General features: G+C 38.2%; 1 protein-coding gene across 2 annotated transcripts in view; it reads left to right on the top strand.

The window, feature by feature from the left end:
- BICRAL (BRD4 interacting chromatin remodeling complex associated protein like) overlaps positions 1–21249 on the top strand; it is an 82846-nt gene that overhangs the window by 20064 nt on the left and 41533 nt on the right. The window contains exon 1 of one of the 2 annotated variants that reach the window (XM_036868577.1): positions 10379–10860. The exons of the other annotated variant lie outside the window; for it this stretch is intronic. The gene's annotated coding sequence lies outside the window, so the exon portion shown is untranslated. Of the gene's footprint in view, positions 1–10378; positions 10861–21249 lie in introns of those variants that run through there. 2 annotated transcript variants of the gene reach the window in all.

Raw genomic sequence — 21249 nt, 5'->3', positions numbered from 1 at the left:
AAATCCCTCCCTACTTTTTTTTTTTTTTTTTTTTTTTTTTTAATTTACTTATTTATGGCTGTGTTGGGTCTTCGTTTCTGTGCGAGGGCTTTCTCTAGTTGTGGCGAGCGGGGGCCACTCTTCATCGCGGTGCGCGGGCCTCTCACTATCGCGGCCTCTCTTGTTGTGGAGCACAGGCTCCAGATGCACAGGCTCAGTAGTTGTGGCTCATGGGCCTAGTTGCTCCGCGGCATGTGGGATCTTCCCAGACCAGGGCTCGAACCCATGTCCCCTGCGTTAGCAGGCAGATTCTCAACCACTGCGCCACCAGGGAAGCCCCCTCCCTACTTTTTACAGTGATAGATTTACAATAATGTGCTTCACTTTTCTCAGCAAAAATACCTTATAATAAGTTGATTTAAAATTTTAGAATTGTAATTGATAGAATAATGAGGTTTTTTGCTGTGGGAGAAAGTGTTTTAAGATTCTCAACTGCTGTTTTTTGGCATGGATTACATTTACAGAAATCAGACCTTCCAAAAATCCTGTTTCCATGCACAGAGATGAGAAGCATGGGCTTGGGAATTAGAGATTTGAATTCAAACTTCTGTCTCACTGCTTACAAACTGCAATGTTGGGCAAGTGTCTTACATTCTCTCTAAAAACAGGGATAATAATACATACCTGGCAGGCTTGTGTTAGAAAGATTAGGACTGTGTAAAGTGTGTGGCAGAGGGAAGGCACTTAATGAATGTTAGCTGCTACTACAGTTTTTATCATATCATATGCTTTGGTATATTAATAATTAATATTAATTTAATTTATATTTTATAATAGTTAATAGTAATAATGATAGCAATAATCATTAATTGTAAAAGGGGCTTAATGTTACTGTAAATATCCATGCTAGTATATGTTTATTTTCATGCACATTGATAATGCTTACTACAGTTTGGAAGATTATTTCAGATGTAGGTGTCTTGCCTTTCCAATAAGATTATCAGCTACTTGAGAGCTGGGACATATTATACACTTGTGTGGGGCTTTTTTTGTGTTTCTTTAATCCTCTACCCTGCCCTTCCATCACAGGCTTATTTTAATAAATAAATGATCATTGAATCAAGCCCTCATTATCATTCGTATGATAAATTACAGTTGTTTAATATATCATGCTATTTTAATGTAATCTGTTAAAGAAAAATTATGATATTAATGATATGAGAATCATTAACAAAATTTGCAAGCTTTCATTAGAAGTTTAAGAAAAAGTTAAATAATGACAAACCTTCATAGAAAAATAATTTTACTAAGTGAAGCAAAACCAAAGAACTTAAATATTTAGAGAGGTAAATAAGGTGTTCTAAAGGCAAGACTATGAAGACATAATGAAGCAAGAAAAATTTATTCTAATTTGTCCAAAAGAACGATAAGTGAAAATAAGTGATAGAAGAGGGTCAAACTAAATGAAAAGTCTTCACCTCTTTCCTAAGGAAAAGGGTTGTTGTGTTGTGGCACAAATCTCTCAGAAGATGGGACTGCGTTCGAAACCAGTTACGCAGTTTCCCGACACCACTTGCTTCTAGCACATGTGACTGCCACTTCAGAATGATGTGGTTTTAAGTAAAAATAAAATTTTTTTTTAATTACACTGAGCTGGGCTTAAAAACGAAACACAGTGTTTTAGTCTTAGATCACCAGAGGCTGTTTCTAAGTTACTTGACTCTTATATGAAAGTTCAATAACCTATAGCAGGATAGCCCAGAAGTGAGTATAGAAAAAGGTGTTAATTTACATGTCTATTAAATTCCAAGCATTCATGTAAAAACTAGAAAAGTAAATGATTATGTGGCTATTTTCTACAGTGGACATTTGGGAGAATAAAGATGTGAATTTTGACTAAGCTTTCCAGAAAGGACTGCTGCATGTTTATCAGATGAAACTTGCCTTTGTATCTCACTCCGGTCCAAGGTGCAGAATGTTGGTGGGCTTTTCCACTGCAGTGTCAGGTTTTTTAAATTGTAAAATTCATTTCTGTTGTCCTCTACTAAGCTTGCAGAAAACTAGGTTATACTTCACCTTCCTCCCTCAGGGCATTCTTTGATAACTTTGATGATAGTGAAGAGTATCCCTTCTGCACTGTTGAAATTGACAGCTTGCTGCTACCATCCTGTGCATCTGGCAGCACCTTCAGCATCTTTGCATTGCAAAAAAGTACAAAGTGTGTAGAAATGGCCATTGTGTGCTTAGCAAGTTTAAAAATATATTGTGAATTATATTCAGATGTTCAGAATTCCTTTGTTATTTGTTACTGGATTGAGTTTGTTTCACATGTTGAACAACTGTCCTGGACCCCAACAGTACAAGGGCTCCATGGACTGACCCCTAAAGGATCTGTGGATAGAACTGGGGAGAACTGGGGAGAGGGAGGCCCGTGAGCTTGGATACAAAAAAAATTGCATGTTATTTTCACTAGACTCCAATTGAAATTTATTATTTCCTAAATCTCTGAGTGAAGGCCACCAACCACAGTAGTATTAACAGTGCCTGGGAAATGTTACCAGTAGAAATATTGTTTATCACATTACATTTGCAGGTATCTTGAAAGATTACTATCTCCTAAATGATAGTAGTTACTAGACTCACCACTACATCTAGTATATTAATGCATTGATGAAGAACCACATATATAACTATATTACAATTTTTAAATATTTTTATAACTGTATTTTAAAAAATCTTCCATATAGTCTGCATCTTGAAATATTACTCTGAGAAGGGATCCATAAGCCTCACCAGACAGACAGAAGGCACACCAGGGTTAAGAACCCTCCTCCTTCCTTTGTGGGATGATTTCTTCCTACATCTGTGCATGTTGGTGGTTGTGGGGTGATCTGCCTCATTTTCTTTCACCCCACTGTTTGCTGGGGTTAATTTTAACTGATGTGCCATAGGTCCCTCATTTTCCCTCAATGAGCATGTGTCCTGAAGCTGCCAGCTTGAGGGAGAGAATACTTTTCCAGAAATAGAAAGATTTTTTTTGGGGGGGGGAGGATTTTTTTCTTTTTTATTCAAACAGAAAGTCACAAAAATTATAATCATCCTCATCAGTTCACTCAGTCCCATGTAATTAACTTTTTTTCATCTTGATCTTTTTTTAGCACTTTTATGAATTCATCAGTTTTCCATTAGAGTTCTGAAAATGCTTATTCATTCAGTTCAGCAGTATAGTCAGTTACCAGAAACCTGTACTTGTCAGAGTCTTTTCCATGAATTCCTTGAAGATGAAACCCTTTTATAGGAACATTTTTGCGAAAGCATCAGAGTACACCCAGAACTGTCTGTAAATGACAAAAGACTTAAAAATGACCACGGTTAAAGATTTGATGAAAGTTCATAATAATGCAATTGACAAGGAAATTTAGTTATTTCTGAGTTACATATTTTAAAGTAATAACTAGAATTATGACTTATAACATGATACGAGAACATATAAGATTTTTAGAAATTTCATGTAATGTCTGAAACATTTATATTAACATATTTCCATACAAATAACCCAAAGAAAGTTTAGTATTAGTTGTTTTTTTGTTTGTTTGTTTGTTTTATACTGCAGGTTCTTATTAGTCATCAATTTTATACACATGAGTGTATACATGTCAATCCCAATCGCCCAATTCAGCACACCACCATCCCCACCCCACCGCGGTTTTCCCTCCTTGGTGTCCATATGTTTGTTCTCTACATCTGTGTCTCAACTTCTGCCCTGCAAACCAGTTCATCTGTACCATTTTTCTAGGTTCCACATACATGCGTTAATATACGATATTTGTTTTTCTCTTTCTGACTTACTTCACTCTGTATGACAGTCTCTAGATCCATCCACGTCTCAACAAATGACTCAATTTCATTCCTTTTTATGGCTGAGTAATATTCCATTGTATATACGTACCACTTCTTCTTTATCCATTCGTCTGTCGATGGGCATTTAAGTTGCTTCCATGACCTGGCTATTGTAAATAGTGCTGCAGTGAACATTGGGGTGCATGTGTCTTTTTGAATTATGGTTTTCTCTGGGTATATGCCCAGTGGTGGGATTGCTGGATCATATGGTAATTCTATTTTTAGTTTTTTAAGGAACCTCCATACTGTTCTCCATAGTGGCTGTATCAGTTTACATTCCCACCAACAGTGCAAGAGGGTTCCCTTTTCTCCACACCCTCTCCAGCATTTGTTGTTTGTAGATTTTCTGATGATGCCCATTCTAACTGGTGTGAGGTGATACCTCATTGTAGTTTTGATTTGCATTTCTCTAATAATTAGTGATGTTGAGCAGCTTTTCACGTGCTTCTTGGCCATCTGTATGTCTTCTTTGGAGAAATGTCTATTTAGTTCTTCTGCCCATTTTTGGAATGGGTTGTTTGTTTCTTTTTTATTTATTTATTTATTTATTTATTTATTTATTTATGGCTGTGTTGGGTCTTAGTTTCTGTGCGAGGGCTCCCTCCAGCTGCGGCGAGCGGGGGCCACTCTTCATCGCGGTGCGCGGGCCTCTCACTACCGCGGCCTCTCCCGTTGCGGAGCACAGGCTCCAGACGCGCAGGCTCAGCAATTGTGGCCCACGGGCCCAGCCGCCCCACGGCACACGGGATCGTCCCAGACCAGGGCCCGAACCCGTGTCCCCTGCATTGGCAGGCAGACTCCCAACCGCTGCGCCACCAGGGAAGCCCCTGTTTGTTTCTTTAATATTGAGCTGCATGAGCTGTTTATATATTTTGGAGATTAATCCTTTGTCCGTTGATTCGTTTGCGAATATTTTCTCCCATTCTGAGGGTTGTCTTTTTGTCTTGTTTATGGTTTCCTTTGCTGTGCAAAAACTTTGAAGTTTCATTAGGTCCCATTTGTTTATTTTTGTTTTTATTTCCATTACTCTAGGAGGTGGATCAAAAAAGATCTTGCTGTGATTTATGTCAGAGAGTGTTCCTCCTATGTTTCCCTCTAAGAGTTTTATAGTGTCCGGTCTTACATTTAGGTCTCGAATCCATTCTGAGTTTATTTTTGTGTATGGTGTTAGGGAGTGTTCTAATTTCATTCTTTTACATGTAGCTATCCAGTTTTCCCAGCACCACTTATTGAAGAGACTGTCTTTTCTCCATTGTATATCCTTGCCTCCTTTGTCATAGATTAGTTGACCGTAGGTGTGTGGGTTTATCTCTGGGCTTTCCATCTCGTTCCATTGATCTATGTTTCTGTTTTTGTGCCAGTACCATACTGTCTTGATTACTGTAGCTTTGTAGTATAGTCTGAAGTCAGGGAGTCTGATTCCTCCAGCTCCGTTGTTTTCCCTCAAGACTGCTTTGGCTATTCGGGGTCTTTTGTGTCTGCATACAAATTTTAAGATGATTTGTTCTAGCTCTGTAATAAATGCCACTGGTAATTTGATAGGGATGCATTGAATCTGTAGATTGCTTTGGGTAGTATAGTCATTTTCACAATATTGATTCTTCCACCCAAGGACATGGTATATCTCTCCCTCTGTTGGTATCATCTTTAATTTCTTTCATCAGTGTCTTATAGTTTTCTGCATACAGGTCTTTTGTTTCCCTAGGTAGGTTTATTCCTAGGTATTTTATTCTTTTTGTTGCAATGGTAAATGGGAGTGTTTCCTTAATTTCTCTTTCAGATTTTTCATCATTAGTGTATAGGAATGCAAGAGATTTCTGTGCATTAATTTTGTATCCTGCAACTTTACCAAATTCATTGATTAGCTCTAGTAGTTTTCTGGTGGCATTTTTAGGATTCTCTATGTATAGTATCATGTCGTTTGCAAACAGTGACAGTTTTACTTCTTCTTTTGCAATTTGTATTCCTTTTATTTCTTTTTCTTCTCTGATTGCCATGGCTAGGACTTCCAAAACTATGTTGAATAATAGCGGTGAGAGTGGACATCCTTGTCTCGTTCCTGATCTTAGAGGAAATGCTTTCAGTTTTTCACCATTGAGAATGATGTTTGCTGTGGGTTTGTCGTATATGGCCTTTATTATGTTGAGGTAGGTTCCCTCTATGCCCACTTTCTGGAGAGTTTATCATAAATGGGTGTTGAATTTTGTCAAAAGCTTTTTCTGCATCTATTGAGATGATCATATGGTTTTTATTCTTTAGTTTGTTAATATGGAGTATCACATTGATTGATTTGCGTATATTGAAGAATCCTTGCATCCCTGGGATAAATCCCACTTGATCACGGTGTATGATCCTTTTAATGTGTTGTTGGATTCTGTTTGCTAATATTTTGTTGAAGATTTTTGCATCTATATTCATGAGTGATATTGGTCTGTAATTTTCTTTTTTTGTAGTATCTTTTTCTGGTTTTGGTATCAGGGTGATGGTGGCCTCATAGAATGAGTTTGGGAGTGTTCCTTCCTCTGCAATTTTTTAAGATTTTTAATCATAGATGTACAGCTAGTTATTTTCAAATAAACCCTTTTGGGTATTTTTTTAAGTAGGAATATTCAGAGATGCTTTATTCTTTTTTTGTGGTAAAATATACATAACATAAAATTTACCATTTTAGCCATTTTATGTATTTGTTTGTTTGTTTATTTATTTAAAAATTTTAGCTGTGTTGGGTCCTCGTTGCTGCGCGAGGGCTTTCTCTAGTTGTGGCGAGCAGGGCTACTCTTCGTTGCGGTGCGTGGGCTTCTCATTGTGGTGGCTTCTCTTGTTGCGGAGCATGGGCTCTAGACGTGCGGGCTTCAGTAGTTGTGGTGCATGGGCTCAGTAGTTGTGGTATGCAGGCTCAGTAATTGTGGCTCGTGGGCTCTACAGCGCAGATTCAGTAGTTGTGGCACACGGGTTTAGTTACTCTGCGGTCTGTGGGATCTTCTTGGACCAGGGCTCGAACCCGTGTCCCCTGCATTGGTGGGCGGATTCTCAACCATTGCACCACCAGGGAAGCCCTTTAGCCATTTTAAGTACAGTTCTGTGGCATTAAGTACATTCACATTGTTGTATAACCATCACCACCGTTTTTCCCCAGAACTTTTTCATCTTCCTCAACTGAAACTCTGTATCTTATGATCTTTTGATAGAAAAAACTAAATTTAAATTCCAGTTCACATGGCATTTCTTAAAGTTTGTAAAAGATTTCACACTAGATAGAAGTTTATGTTTCTTAAACGGAGTTTAGAAGAGTGAGATTAATTCAGCTTCTTTAAAATTTTTGTAGAAACTGGGAAATCTTTCTTGGAGTAATATGCTACATATATATTTGCCCATATTCTTTCTTAAATCGTTTTTAAGCTTTAAAAGTTTCCTTTTATTTTCTTCTCCTTAAAAAATTGACTCATGCACACATCTTCCTTTTGAGCCTGCTTTTATAAAAGAGAATCCTCAGCATCTCTTCCTTGTAACATCATTGACTTTGTAAAATGGAATTTTGTTTAATATTGTTAGTTGTTTTTATAGGGCTTGTTTTTCTTGGAACATACCGTAAAACCAAAATATTTTGAATGTTACTCATTGACAGAGAGCAGTGAGAGTCAAGAGTTTGCATGATAACTTTAACCAGATTGCTAATACTAAAGCTCAATAAAAGAAAAAGATTTTTTGTTTATAATTACTGCCATTTCAAAGTATTTTTTAAAGCAGTTCCATACATAGAAACAATAACATGTAAAAACTACACTAACACAGAGCAATGGTGTCCTATTGTATTTGAGGAAATATAAAGATCAGGCAGTTTTTATTTTTTAATAGCTTAATTATTACCGTACTGTACTCTAGTAAATTTTGTGATTGTAAGATGGAAATGCAAACAGCAGTCCTTTTTCTATTTATGACCAGTATTGTGCAATAATATCCATTGTTTTTAAAAGCAGGAAAAAAACGCATTGGGAGGATTTTTCTTTTACTTCATTTAAAATGCTCTCTAAAAGAAATCCCTTTCAATTAGAAAAAAACACAAATGACTCAGTAAATCTCCATTTAATAAAAGATGTCTTTTTTCTGAATGAAACTAAAAATTTAAAAAGTGTCAAGAGCCGTTTGTGTTTAATATTTAGGTAGTTTGTTTTTATGGAGAGGATGCAAGTAAGACTTACTGTTGGCTTTCTAGTTTTTAATTCCTATTCGTAAAATTTTGGCTTAATGTGTTTTTGGTTGATGCATGACCAGGTTCATCTTCATGAGTGTTTATTTCAATGTTGGCATTGCTTCCTTTTGCTAAGTCAGCTTGTCATTGAAGCCGATTCTCTGAATGATTGATTTTTTTAGTGGAAGAAAGTAATAAATATGGCAATCAATGATTAAAACAGAAACTCACCTTTTATTTGGAAGTATAATACAAGAGTTCTTTGAAATTTAGTAGTGTAACTGAAAAGAACTGACTCATCTTTTTAGTACTTATTATTCTATGTAGTGCAGTATTGTGAATTATCACAAAGATAGTTTCAAGTTAATTTTATTTAACATTTAATAGCAATCAGGACAGCAGTATTTCTTGGTCATTTCTCAGTCATTTCCTGTTTACTGTTTTCCATAGTCATTAAAATCTTGTCTCTTATAAAATACAGTAAAGAAATTATGAAAACATTTTTGGCAGAGCATCTGTTTTTCCTATACTGCAGAGTTTTTTTCTTTCCTTTAAAGGTCTAGTGTTGATGCCCTCAAAAAGCCATACATGGCTGTGCCGGAGACTTCATCTTAGACTTTTACTTCTGAGTCTTTTAATGAACACAACTTTTTTTTTTTTTTTGGCTGTGTCAGGTCTTAGTTGCAGCACGTGGGATCTTTTCATTAGGGCATGCAGGCTTCTGTCTAGTTGTGGCGGGTGGGCTCAGTAGTTGCAGTGCGCGGGCTTAGTTGCCCCGCAGCATGTGGGATCTTAGTTCCCCAACCAGGGATCAAACCCGCGTCCCCCTGCATTGGAAGGCGCATTCTTAACCACTGGACCACCAGGGAAGTCCCTGAACACAACTATCATTAATATAATAAATTACTACTCAAGATTTCGGGACTCCAGGAGTTATTTTATGTTTATGTTCAGTGCATAAATCCCTGTTTTAAGGAGGTTTATTAAATATTAAGTGGGTTATTATGGAAGGATACACAATTATTTTGTCATATGGATCTTAAAAAATGACATTTTCATATGCCTCAGAGAGTTGAACTGTCTGATCAGGTGGGGAATCAGTTGACCTCGAAAGCCTTTTTCTCCCTGGCAGGAATGCCTGGCTGAATACATAAGGGCCCAGCATAAGCTGGTGGATCCTGGACAATGGATGACCAGCCTGCATCCGAATCCTGTGTTTTATGATTGTGCTAAAGTGCTCCTGTTTAGCCTAGCTGAATATTCTTGGAAATCAAATGATAAGGAACTGACATCACTCCTGAAAAAGTTAGTTTTTAAGACCAAAATTTTACTTAAGTACTGAGTAAAACATGTTTATTGGGCACATTTGTATCGGGCATTGCACTAAACTCTGGTAACATGAAGATGGAACAAAATTGACCCAGCTTTCATGGAACTTGTAAGCTAATGAGGGAGTCAGAAAAGCAAAGTTTTGTCACACACATGTCAGATCTAGTAACATGTCAGACGTGCTCTAGGGATACAAATGAGCAATTAATTTTGCTTCAGGATTTTCTTAAAATTAGTTAATTTTATTTTTGGCTGCATGGGGTCTTCATTGCTGCACGTGGGCTTTCTCTAGTTATGGCGAGCGGGGGCTACTCTTCGTTGCGGTGCGTGGGCTTCTCATTAAGGTGGCTTCTCTTGTTGCGGAGCACGGGTTCTAGGCACGCGGGCTCAGTAGTTGGTGGCTCATGGGCTCTGGAGCGCAGGCTCAGTAGTTGTGGCTCACAGGCTCTAGGGTGCCCGGACTTCAGTAGTTGTGGGCTCTAGAGCGCAGGCTCAGTAGTTGTGGTGCACAGGCTTAGTTGCTCCGCCACATGTGGGATCTTCCTGGACCAGGGCTCGAACCTGTGTCCCCTGCATTGGCAGGTGGATTATTAACCACTGTGCCACCAGGGAAGTCCCAGGATTTTTTTTAAAAAAAGAAGGGCAAAATCATTTTACTCAAAGCCTTAAAAGATAAGGAGGTATTGTCAGTTGACCACTTGGAGATGGGCGGGAAGGTCTTTTGTCTTCTAAGTAAAGGGACAAGTGCAAAGCCAAAGAATTGAAAAAGTGGCATGATAAGTTTGGGGGACATCAAATGGTCAAGATGGTGAAGAAACAAGGGTTCCATATAGGGGAGGGTGAGGTGGGTTAAGGTACAAAATGAGGCCAGAGCCTATTGTAATGGGCCAGAATTTTAAGTTCACTAATGCCAAAAAGCCATGCAGTCTAAAAGTTGCTTGGCTTTAGGATGGGAAAATTCATTGTACTCTTGTAGCACTTTATACTGTTTTTGTTTAAATTTGGGCTCTGCTTTAGTTGGGTACAGAAGATAGGCATAATGAAGCTAATCACACAGAACAGTGGCTGATCAATGTCAAAAGACATGGTTGGTGCTTTTAGAATTCTGGGTAGCAAATCCAAAAGACAGCCCAGGGTTGTCAGAGAAAGACTCAGAGAGGTAGATTCAAACTAAGTTTTGAATAACGGATGGAATTTCAGTAGATGTAGAAGAGAAAGAAGAGCATTTCAGATAAGAAAATTGTCACCTGAACCAGGGCAGATGCTGGCAAAGTGTGCATTGTGTTTGGGGGCTAGGAGAGTGGCAGTTTGGCTAGAATGATGTGCAGGGGAATAGTGGGAAGTAACTTTAGCCCCACTGTGTGTTCTAGGTTTAAATATAATTCTTTGTTTTCCACTTTAGATTGCTCTCCCATAGGAATAACCTGGTGTCCAAAGTAAGCATGCTTTCTTGGAAAACTGAAGTAAGTTTCAAGAAAAAGGGAATAAGCACACTTTCCCTGGTATGCCTGATCCTGTTGCAGGTCTTGCCATCGTGTGACCAACATATTGGAAAGGGTGATAAGTTCATTTCAAAAAATGTTCATTGACCGCAGTGAGATACCACCTCGCACCTGTTAGAATGGCTGTCATCAAAAAGACAAGAGATGACAAGTGTTGGCAAGGCTATGGACAAAAGGGAACCCTTGTGCACTGTTGGTTGGAATGTAAATTGATGCAGCCACTATGGAAAACAGTACGGAGGGTCCTCAAAAAATTAAAAATAGAGCTACCATATGATCCAGTAACCCCACTTCTATATGTATATTTGAAGGAAATGAAATCAGTATCTTGAAGAGATATCTACACCCTCATATTCATTGCAGCATTATTCACAATAGCCAAGATATGGAAACAACCTAAATGTCTGTTGTTGGATGAATGGATAAAGAAATTGTTATATATAAATAGAAATATATAGATAGTTGGATATACACATACATACAGTGGAATAGTATTCAACCATAAAAAAGAAGGAAATCCTGCTATTTGTGACTAAATGGATGAAACATAAGCTAAGTGAAATAAGTTGGACAAAGATAAACAAATACTGTATGATCTCATTTATATGTGGAATCTAAAAAAGTTGAACTGTAGAAGCAGAGTAGATTGGTGGTTGCCAGGGACCGGGGTGGGTGGGGAAATGGGGAGAGTTGGTAAGGGTTACAAACTTTCAGTATAAGATGAATAACTTCTGGGGATCTAATGTATAAACATGGTGACTATAGTTACAATACTATATCGTATACCTGGAATTTCTTGAGAGAGTAGATTTTAAATGTACTCACTACACCAAAAAAAAAAAAATTAACTATATGAAGTGATGGATGTGTTTGTCGTAATCATTTCACAATATAGATATATATCAAATCATCAGATTGTACACCTTAAGCTTACACAATCTTATTTGTCAATTATATCTCAATAAAACTGGCGGGCATGTTCATTGAGCTCCTGTGACGTGCCAGGCACTATTCTGAGGTTCATCGGTGAACAGACAAAGCTCTGCCCTGGTGGAGCTGACATCCTAGTGTAAATATGAGTAAATACAGTAAAGAGGGGAAGGGAGAAATAAATTATTTGAGGGGAAGTAGTGGAAAGGGACTGGTACTGAAGGTGGTTGAGAGTGATGAATCCTCAAATAAGGTTTCACCTACAGCATTTCCTTTAGTCAGATTACCAAGAAGCTACCCTTCCCCTGAGTTTGGAAAGTTGGCAGCCTAGATTTGGGTCTCTGAGCTGACCAGAGGCCCTTGTTTGCAGGTCCCATCTGCCTGCAGTTGGGGGCAGTTTCCCCAGTTTGCCTGAAATGTGCCCAAGTGTGTGCTGTAACATGGGGGGGGGAAAGAGTGACCAACCTCAGGGGGTCAGGGAGAAAACCCCATAGTAACCCCAGATTCCTGGTGAATCAGAATCTCTGGAGGGGGCAGGGGAGACAGATTTCCATGTTTTTAATAACTAAGTCCAGTCCATATTATTATATTATTATTATATTTTATTATATTATTATATAATTTTTATTATATTATAATTATATTATTATATTATATTATTATATATTTTATTTTATTTTATTTTATTATTATATTTTAATTTTATTATTATATTTTATTTTATTTATTTATTTGCCGTGTCACGCAGCTTGCAGAATCTTAGTTCCCCAACCAGGGATCGAACCCGTGCCCTTGGCAGTGAAAGCGTGGAGTCCTAACACTGGCCCACCAGGGAATTCCCCAGTCCATATTATTTTGAAGCAAATCCCAGACATCGTATTACTTCATTCATACCTATTTCAATATGGGATCTCTAAAAGATATGAGTTATTTTTAAAAATATAACCCAAGTTTCATTGTTACACTTTAAAAATTTTTTTAACAGAATGTAATTGCAAATTTTCAATGCTGATGGACTTTGGGAAATTATAAATTTCTTTTTCAGGATTAAACTAGAAATATGTGAGTTTTAAAGGCAAGGCCTTTGGGAACACAATATTTGTATAAAATGCAGCTGCCCCACATTTATTTATTTATTTATTTATTTATTTTGAATAGCAAATAGTTTATTAGCAAGTATATGGTTTTAGTGACAATAATAAATTCACTTGAACAGAAGACAATAATCAAATCAAAAGAATAAATGCTTGCCAATCATCAGAAAATCTGTGGCCATTAGGACTGTCATGTAGAAATCCAAAATCATTGAGTTCAAATCTTAAAGAAGATACGTCCTCTTATTAGTCCATATGGAACAGGTCCACAGTACCTGGGATCTGTAGAATTCTATAGATTATCACCTTCTAACCAAACATGACCCGTTGGCACATAACTGTGGCTTTTAAATAAACCTGATGGACTATTGATAAGAATTTTGTCTCCTTCCAAACCAGTTACTCTTTTACAAATATTTGATTTTGGATCACTCGGGCTTTTTGCAATCACAATGTCACCTCTTTGGATACCATAAAAATGTCAACTAAAATTTTCTGCAAAGACGATATCTGAATTTTGAATTTTAGGCTGTATTGATGGTTCAGGACACATGACAACACCACCGAAGTATTCAAAAACATAACAAGTTATACAGCCAGACTGAATAGTATAACCAACAAGCCGAAAGGTTTTTCCCAGAACACCACGAAGCATGGTTCTGTGTAGACTCTGCCACCATTGGTCATATGTCTTTTCAACAATACATTCAATTTTTCGGGTAGTTGCAGGGCTTCCAGAAAAAAACATCTAAAGCATGTCTCAAAACATATATAGGTGATCCATGGTTTCAAGATTCCTCTAGCCCCAAAGAACTCTGGTAGGCTCTTGCCCAGCACTCAGGTGGCTCTTTCTCCACAGCTGCCCTACATCTAAACCCTGGATATGTATTCAGTATTTATTATACCTGTTTATGTGCTATTTGCTGGGGATATGAAGATGAATGTGACAAGATTCCTGCTTTTTTTGTTTGTTTGTTTGTTTGTTTTTATTTATGGGTGTGTTGGGTCTTTGTTTCTGTGCGAGGGCTTTCTCTAGTTGTGGCAAACGGGGGCCACTCTTCATCGCGGTGCGCGGGCCTCTCACTATCGTGGCCTCTCTTGTTGCAGAGCACAGTCTCCAGACGCGCAGGCTCAGTAATTGTGGCTCACGGGCCCAGTTGCTCCGCGGCATTTGGGATCTTCCCAGACCAGGGCTCGAACCCATGTCCCCTGCATTGGCAGGCAGATTCTCAACCACTGCGCCACCAGGGAAGCCCAAGATTCCTGCTTTTGATGGTAGCACTGTAATATGTTTTTTACTGTAAGCTTCTAGAAGGTAGTCTGTTAGTAACATTTAGATTTGAAGTCAGTCTTTTAGCCCACTATACTTGAGCCATAACTTAATACCCAGAGTTCTTCACCACCACTAGCTGTGCAATGGGAGAGAGTAGGCAGTTAAGAGCATCCTCCCATGCTGCAGGGCTTTGTTACTTGCAGAGTTTGGTATCTCTTGAACCACCTCAAAGACTTTTGAGACCCAACCCACAGTCTCTTTTGATGCCATCCTTTGTTTAGACCTACTCTACCCAGCCTGGCACAGCATTGGCAGTTGAGATTAAAGGAGGTTAAAGAGACACCTGGAAATGTTTTCCCCAGGACCATCTTTGCATCAGTCAGACAACGCATACACAGGTCTTCTGTCAGTAGATTCCCATTAGATCTCAAGATTTTGAGAGGCTTTTAGCAAACATGTTAAGCAGAAATTTTATCAGCCCTGAAAACTTTCAGCATGTGTATTTCTGGCTGGTTTTAAAATCTGTTGATGTTTCTCCAACTTGAGAACTCAGACCACCCAAGATTACTTCTGCAGATCCCAGTTTGAGAAATACCGATCTGTGTATGATTAATGGTTCTATAGTCAGTAAACTTAAGATCATTATCACTATGTTGGAATTTATCTTAAAGAAGTTTGATATATTTATCAAACAATATTTATCACTATTCTCTTGCTTGCTAAAATAATCATGAATGTCTTGCTTTCTGTGGATCCTTGTGTTTCCATTTTCAGTTTGACCACCATTAAAAGTCATTCCTTTGCAACACACAACAAATCACTGTGTTCTGGAGTTGGATAAGTTAAATGATTTTCAAACTTTTTTCTCCCAGTTAAGAGTTCTATCACTGAGTTAAAGGGGAGAAGTGGAGCATTACAGTGCCTCTACCACCAACCTTTAGGCCTCCAAGACAGCTCCTGGACCCCTCGGAGAATCCTAGGTCCCCAGGGATCAAAGTTTTTAAATCACTGATGTGGCTATTAATTTCATTTAAAGATGAGAAAACAGGCCCTGAGAGATTGGAATTTGTCAGTAATCACAAGCCTAGTCAATGTCAGTATCCAGAACAAGCCCTTTCCAAATTCAGTGTCCCCCCTGCCCTGACCTGTACGTGTCCCCAGCCCCTGTAAAGCCTTGCCAGACTTCTCCCTGACCCCCCAAGGTTGGTCACTCTTTCCCCCCATGTTATAGTGCATTGTTTAGCCAGCTGGATTGCTTAATATATTAGGTTTATTTCTATTCCACCTCATTCCAAGTTGGAATTAAAGCAGCTTTAAGGCCTGGAATTTTTTTTTTTTTTGATTCCTAAGTTTTTCTCCTAATAATGTTTCTTAGTTTTATCCACCTTTCTTCCTTGCTGTTAGTATGCTCTAGCTAGTTCCAAAAAGAATGAAGGTCTTGGTTGAATAACGAAGGAAAAACTCAGAGCCCATCATGTTGAGTTTGACAGCTTCTTTTTATTACAAATGGGCATAATTGTGAAAATATAGTAGTGTTTTCTCCTAGTAAAATGTCATATTATTTCACAAAAAAAAATGACCAGTGACTTCACCTGAAAAAGCTTGGGAACCCCCACCAAAAACCCTAGCACTTCTTACCTTGCGTTGTGATGAATTGTTGCATCTCTCTTCCAAAAGAAAGGGAGTTCCTTACAATCAGGAACTGTGCCAGGAAGTTTGACACAGCCTTGCAATTACAAAATTTAACAGTCCAGGGACTTCCCTGGTGGTCCAGTGGTTAAGACTCTGTGCTTGCACTGCAGGGGGCACAAGTTCGATCCCTGGTTGGTGAACTAAGATTCTGCGTGCTGCTCGGTGCAGCCAAAAAATAATAAAAATAAAATTTAACAGTCCATAACAATGACAATATAGTAAAAGGAATAAGATGAGAATACTTTATATCCTAGGTGACATAAACAGTTACTTGCCCTGGGTAAGTGACTGTTTTATGGTGTAACTTTTTGATCATGACACTTATCAGAATATTGTTTGCTTAAACATAATAATTTACTTCTTGGCCTTGCTTTTACAGTGCTACAAAAATGTTAAGGGTATTTACATTTATTATTGCATTTTATGTCATACTCATGTGATATTCCCACTCCTTAACAGAGGACCTGGCACATAGTGGGTGCTAAATGTTGGTTAAGTGCTTATTCTTTTCACCCACTGAACAAGTTCATTAAAGGTAGTAATTAAAGAAGCGGCTTCCCCATTCCCTAAGCTATTCTTCAGGGTAGAAAACAGAAGGAGGCAGGGGATAAAACTACAATTTACTGTCCTCCCTTTCTCCTTTCCTCCTTTGAGGATGTTCTGATTCTATAATTCATGCTAATGAACTCATATAAGCTGTTCTTACCTCCTAAAGTGATTTCTTCCAAAACCTTAAAAATCGCTATGGGACCAAGATGCAATAACAGGGACTGGATTGACCTTCCTGCATAAAACAGTTAAAAATTAGATAAAGTATATTAAACAATGGTTTTTAGACATTGAATATCAGGCAGCACAGGACAGGGATTCATGAGAAACAGAAAACAGATAAGGTAAGCCCTGTAACTGCCCCAGCTTCTGTCTGTGGAGTTTTCAGGCCATAGCGCAGGGAAGGGGATCCCAGATGGAGTCTGGTAATCTTTCTGAGTTGAGCTGATGCAGCTGGGGGGTAAAAATGGCTAAAACTCATTGGGCAGAGCACCAGAGGAGAGAGCTACATGGAGATAAAACCCTGGAATGCTGCAGAGAGTCTCCCTTGAGTCTTCAGCTGGTACCTGATCGGTACATGTGTGTGGGGAAACTACGCAAGTCCTGGGAAAGAATCAACCAAAAGGATTAGAGGAAATAACACTTGGAGCTCACACAGGGCAGAGAAGAGTTTGTGTTCCCACCTGCAAGACTGCAAAAACCCTTGTAATTCATGGGACATCAAGTGAAGTACTCAGAAGGGTATTGCCTCACTATAGGGCAAAATTAGCCCTAGACTAAAGACTGACAAAGCTTAAAAGCAGACCTCAAGAGAATCAAACCATTTACAAGTAACTTAATTGTGTCCTAGACAAAGTTCAAAAATATCTATAGGAATACAAAAATATCCAGTACTCAATAATGTAAAATTAGCAATGTCTGGAATCCAATAAAAAAGTACCAGGCATACAAAGAAAGAGAAAAATACCACCCACTATGAGAGGAAAAAAATCAATCAGTAGAAAAAGACCCAGAAATTATATAAATGATAGAATTAGTAGAGAAGGACATTAAAAAGCTGTCACTATTCTGCATAATTTCAAGAAGGTAGAGGAAAGATTGATCATATAAATAAGAAATGGAAGATATTAAAAACCCCAACTTCTAGAATGAAACTATAATGTTTGAAAATAAAAATACATTGGATGGGATTAACAAGCAGATTAGACACTGCAGAAGAAAAAATTAGTGTGCTTGAAGACATAGCAATAGAAACTATCCTAAATGAAAGCCAGAGAGATAAAAGGACATTTAAAAAATTTTTTTAAAAAGAGCACCAGTGAGCTGTGGAACCACTTCAGGCAGCATAATCGTAGGTAATTGGAGTCCCTGAAGGAGGGGTAGGGACACAAAATATATGAAGGAATGGCTGAAATTGTTCTAAATTGGAGGAAAACTATAAACCTACAGATCCTAGAAGTTTAATGAACCCCAAGCACAAGAAGCATGAAGAAAATTATACCAAGGCATATCAGAATCAGATTGCTTAAAACCAGTGATAAAGAGAAAAATCTTTAAAGCATTGGAGTGGGGGTGGGGTGGGGAGGGGAGACCTATCATGTACAAAAGGACAAAAGTAAGAATGACAGCAGAATTCTATTTGGAAACAATGCAAGCAAAAAACAGTGTAGCAATATCTTTAAAGATCCAAAAGAGAAGAAAAAAACTCAATCTAGAACTATATGTCCAGTGAAATACATTTCAAAAATGAAGGCAGAATAAACACTTTTTTTAAAGACATAGGAAAACTGAAAGAATTCATCACCAGATCTGTACTACAAAAATATTAAAAGAAATCCTCCAGGGGCTTCCCTCGTGGTACAGTGGTTAAGAATCCGCCTGCCAATGCAGGGGACACGGGTTTGAGCCCTGGTCTGGGAAGATCCCACATGCCGTGGAGCAGCTAACCCATGCACCACAACTACTGAACCTGTGCTCTAGAGCCTGCGAGCCACAACTACTGAGCCCGCGTGCCACAACTACTGAAGCCTGCATGCCTAGAGCCCGTGCTCTGAAGCAAAGAGAAGCTACCGCAGTGAGAAGCCTCCGCACCACAACAAAGGGTAGCCCCCGCTTGCCGCAACTAGAGAAAGCCTGCACACAGCAACGAAGACCCAACCCAGCCAAAAATAAATAAATTAAATAAATAAATTTTTTTAAAAAAAGAAATCCTTCAGAAGGGGGAAAATGATACCAGATGAAAATTGGATTTACTCAAAGGAATGAACAGCACTGGAACTGGTAAATATGTGGGTAAAAATAAAAGTGACTACAGCTCATTATACCTTCAGTAGCTCAGGCACAGATCACATGAGAACACTGCAACCATTCCATAGCTCATGATTGCTTAAATAAAGTTTCCCAATGATCCCTCTGCTAGCCTCAGCACCTTTTAGAGGTAAATTTGTTTGTAAATGATTGGGAAATTATGGCATATACTGATGCTATACCAAATTAATGCAAATAAAGCAAATGTCAGTAATTTTTTGTATGTTGGTAAGATAGCCTATTATATTGACTCTTGGTGATCTTTTAAAGTTTTAGCTTCCTAGTCATTTTCACTATGTAATGTTTTTGGAAGAAGAAAAAGAACAGAGAGGCATATAAGGAAGAGAAGAGAATCATTTGTTATAGCAGTCACATACCAAATTTCATTTTGTGAAGTATTTGAAATCCTGTGTTATGACTTTAAAAGTTTTCTTCTACTGCTGCTAGGTTATAATATCTTAAATCGGTAGAATTGATTTGCTTAGCTAGCTTTCCTGAAATAGCTGTTCTTGAAACCACTACATTTCTTGATATGAGAGCTGAGACTTTTCCCACTGTATGAAAAAAATTTTAAATAGCCTGTCATCTTCCTTTTTATCTCTGTCTTAGAGGTCTTTAAAATCTTTCTGTGATCTTAATGAAAATCAAACTGTCTGGAAGATATTTCTTACAGATAGCTGATGTAGGTTATTCCTGAGGCCACTAGGCTGCTTGAAAATTTTCCAGGTATTTGATCTCTGGTATGCTTACCTAGAGTGAGACTGACTTGAGATCCTTGTGTTTCATGGGTCTCCCCCATCCTCTTTGTTTTATTAATTGTATTTGGTGTCAGGGGCACCGTGTAGCTTGCAGGACCTTAGTTCCCCAACCAGGAATCAAACCCCAGGCCCCAGGCAGTGAAAACCCAGAATCCTAACCACTGGACTGCCAGGAAATTCCCATATTAATTGTATTTATTTTTAAAAATAGGCCTTACATGCATGTGGCATAACATTCAAGAGGTACAAAAGGACATACAAGTGAAGTGTATACCTTCCTCTGTGTTTCCAGCCACCCAGATTCCCTCACAGAAGCAGCTGGTGTTGCTGGTTATTTGTGCCTCATTTCAGGGTCTGAATATTTACAAACACATGTATATATTCTCCCTCCACCCAGCACTTGGGAGCATAAATCATGATTCATCCACACTGGACTATTACACAGCCATTAAAAATAATGAGACAGACAATTCTGCAGCCTGTGGAACGAAAACCACGTTCACAGAAAGATAGACAAAATGAAAAGGCAGAGGACTATGTACCAGATGAAGGAAAAAGATAAAACCCTAGAAAAACAACTAAGTGAAGTGGAGGTAGGCAACCTTCCAGAAAAAGAATTCAGAATAATGACAGTGAAGATGATGCAGGACCTCAGAAAAAGAATGGAGGCAAAGATCGAGAAGATGCAATAAATGTTTAACAAAGACCTAGAAGAATTAAAGAACAAACACCTAGAAGAATTAAAGAACAAACAAACAGAGATGAACAATACAATAACTGAAATGAAAAATACACTAGAAGGAATCAATAGCAGAATAACTGAGGCAGAACAACGGATAGGTGACGTGGAAGACAGAATGGTGGAATTCACTGCCACAGAACAGAATAAAGAAAAAAGAATGAAAAGAAATGAAGACAGCCTAAGAGACCTCTGGGACAACATTAAACACAACAACATTCGCATTATAGGGGTCCCAGAAGGAGAAGAGAGAGAGAAAGGACCCAAGAAAATATTTGAAGAGATTATAGTCGAAGACTTCCCTAACATGGGAAAGGAAATAGCCACCCAAGTCCAGGAAGTGCAGAGAATCCCAGGCAGGATAAACCCAAGGAGAAACATGCTGAGACACATAGTAATCAAATTGACAAAAATTGAAGACAAAGAAAAATTATTCAAAGCAACAAGGGAAAAACGACAAATAACATACAAGGGAACTCCCATAAGGTTAACAGCTGATTTCTCAGCAGAAACTCTACAAGCCAGAAGGGAGTGGCATGATATATTTAAAGTGATGAAAGGGAAGAACTTACAACCAAGATTACTCTGCCTGGCAAGGATCTCATTCAGATTTGACGGAGAAATTAAAAGCTTTACAGACAAGCAAAAGCTGAGAGAATTCAGCACCACCAAACCAGCTCTACAACAAATGCTAAAGTAACTTCTCTAAGTGGGAAACACAAGAGAAGAAAAGGACCTACAAACACAAACCCATAACAATTAAGAAAATGGTCATAGGAACATATATATCAATAATTACCTTAAACGTGAATGGATTAAATGCTCCAACCAAAAGACACAGGCTTGCTGAATGGATACAAAAACAAGACCCATATATATGCTGTCTATAAGAGACCCACTTCAGACCTAGGGACACATACAGACTGAAAGTGAGGGGATGGAAAGAGATATTCCATGCAAATGGAAATCAAAAGAAAGCTGGAGTAGCAATACTCATATCAGATAAAA

The sequence above is a fragment of the Balaenoptera musculus genome, chromosome 11, assembly GCF_009873245.2.
Source record: "Balaenoptera musculus isolate JJ_BM4_2016_0621 chromosome 11, mBalMus1.pri.v3, whole genome shotgun sequence".
Classification (NCBI taxonomy): domain Eukaryota; kingdom Metazoa; phylum Chordata; class Mammalia; order Artiodactyla; family Balaenopteridae; genus Balaenoptera; species Balaenoptera musculus.
The sequence above is the reverse complement of the archived record's forward strand: the minus strand, read 5'-3'. Positions and strand labels throughout refer to the sequence as shown.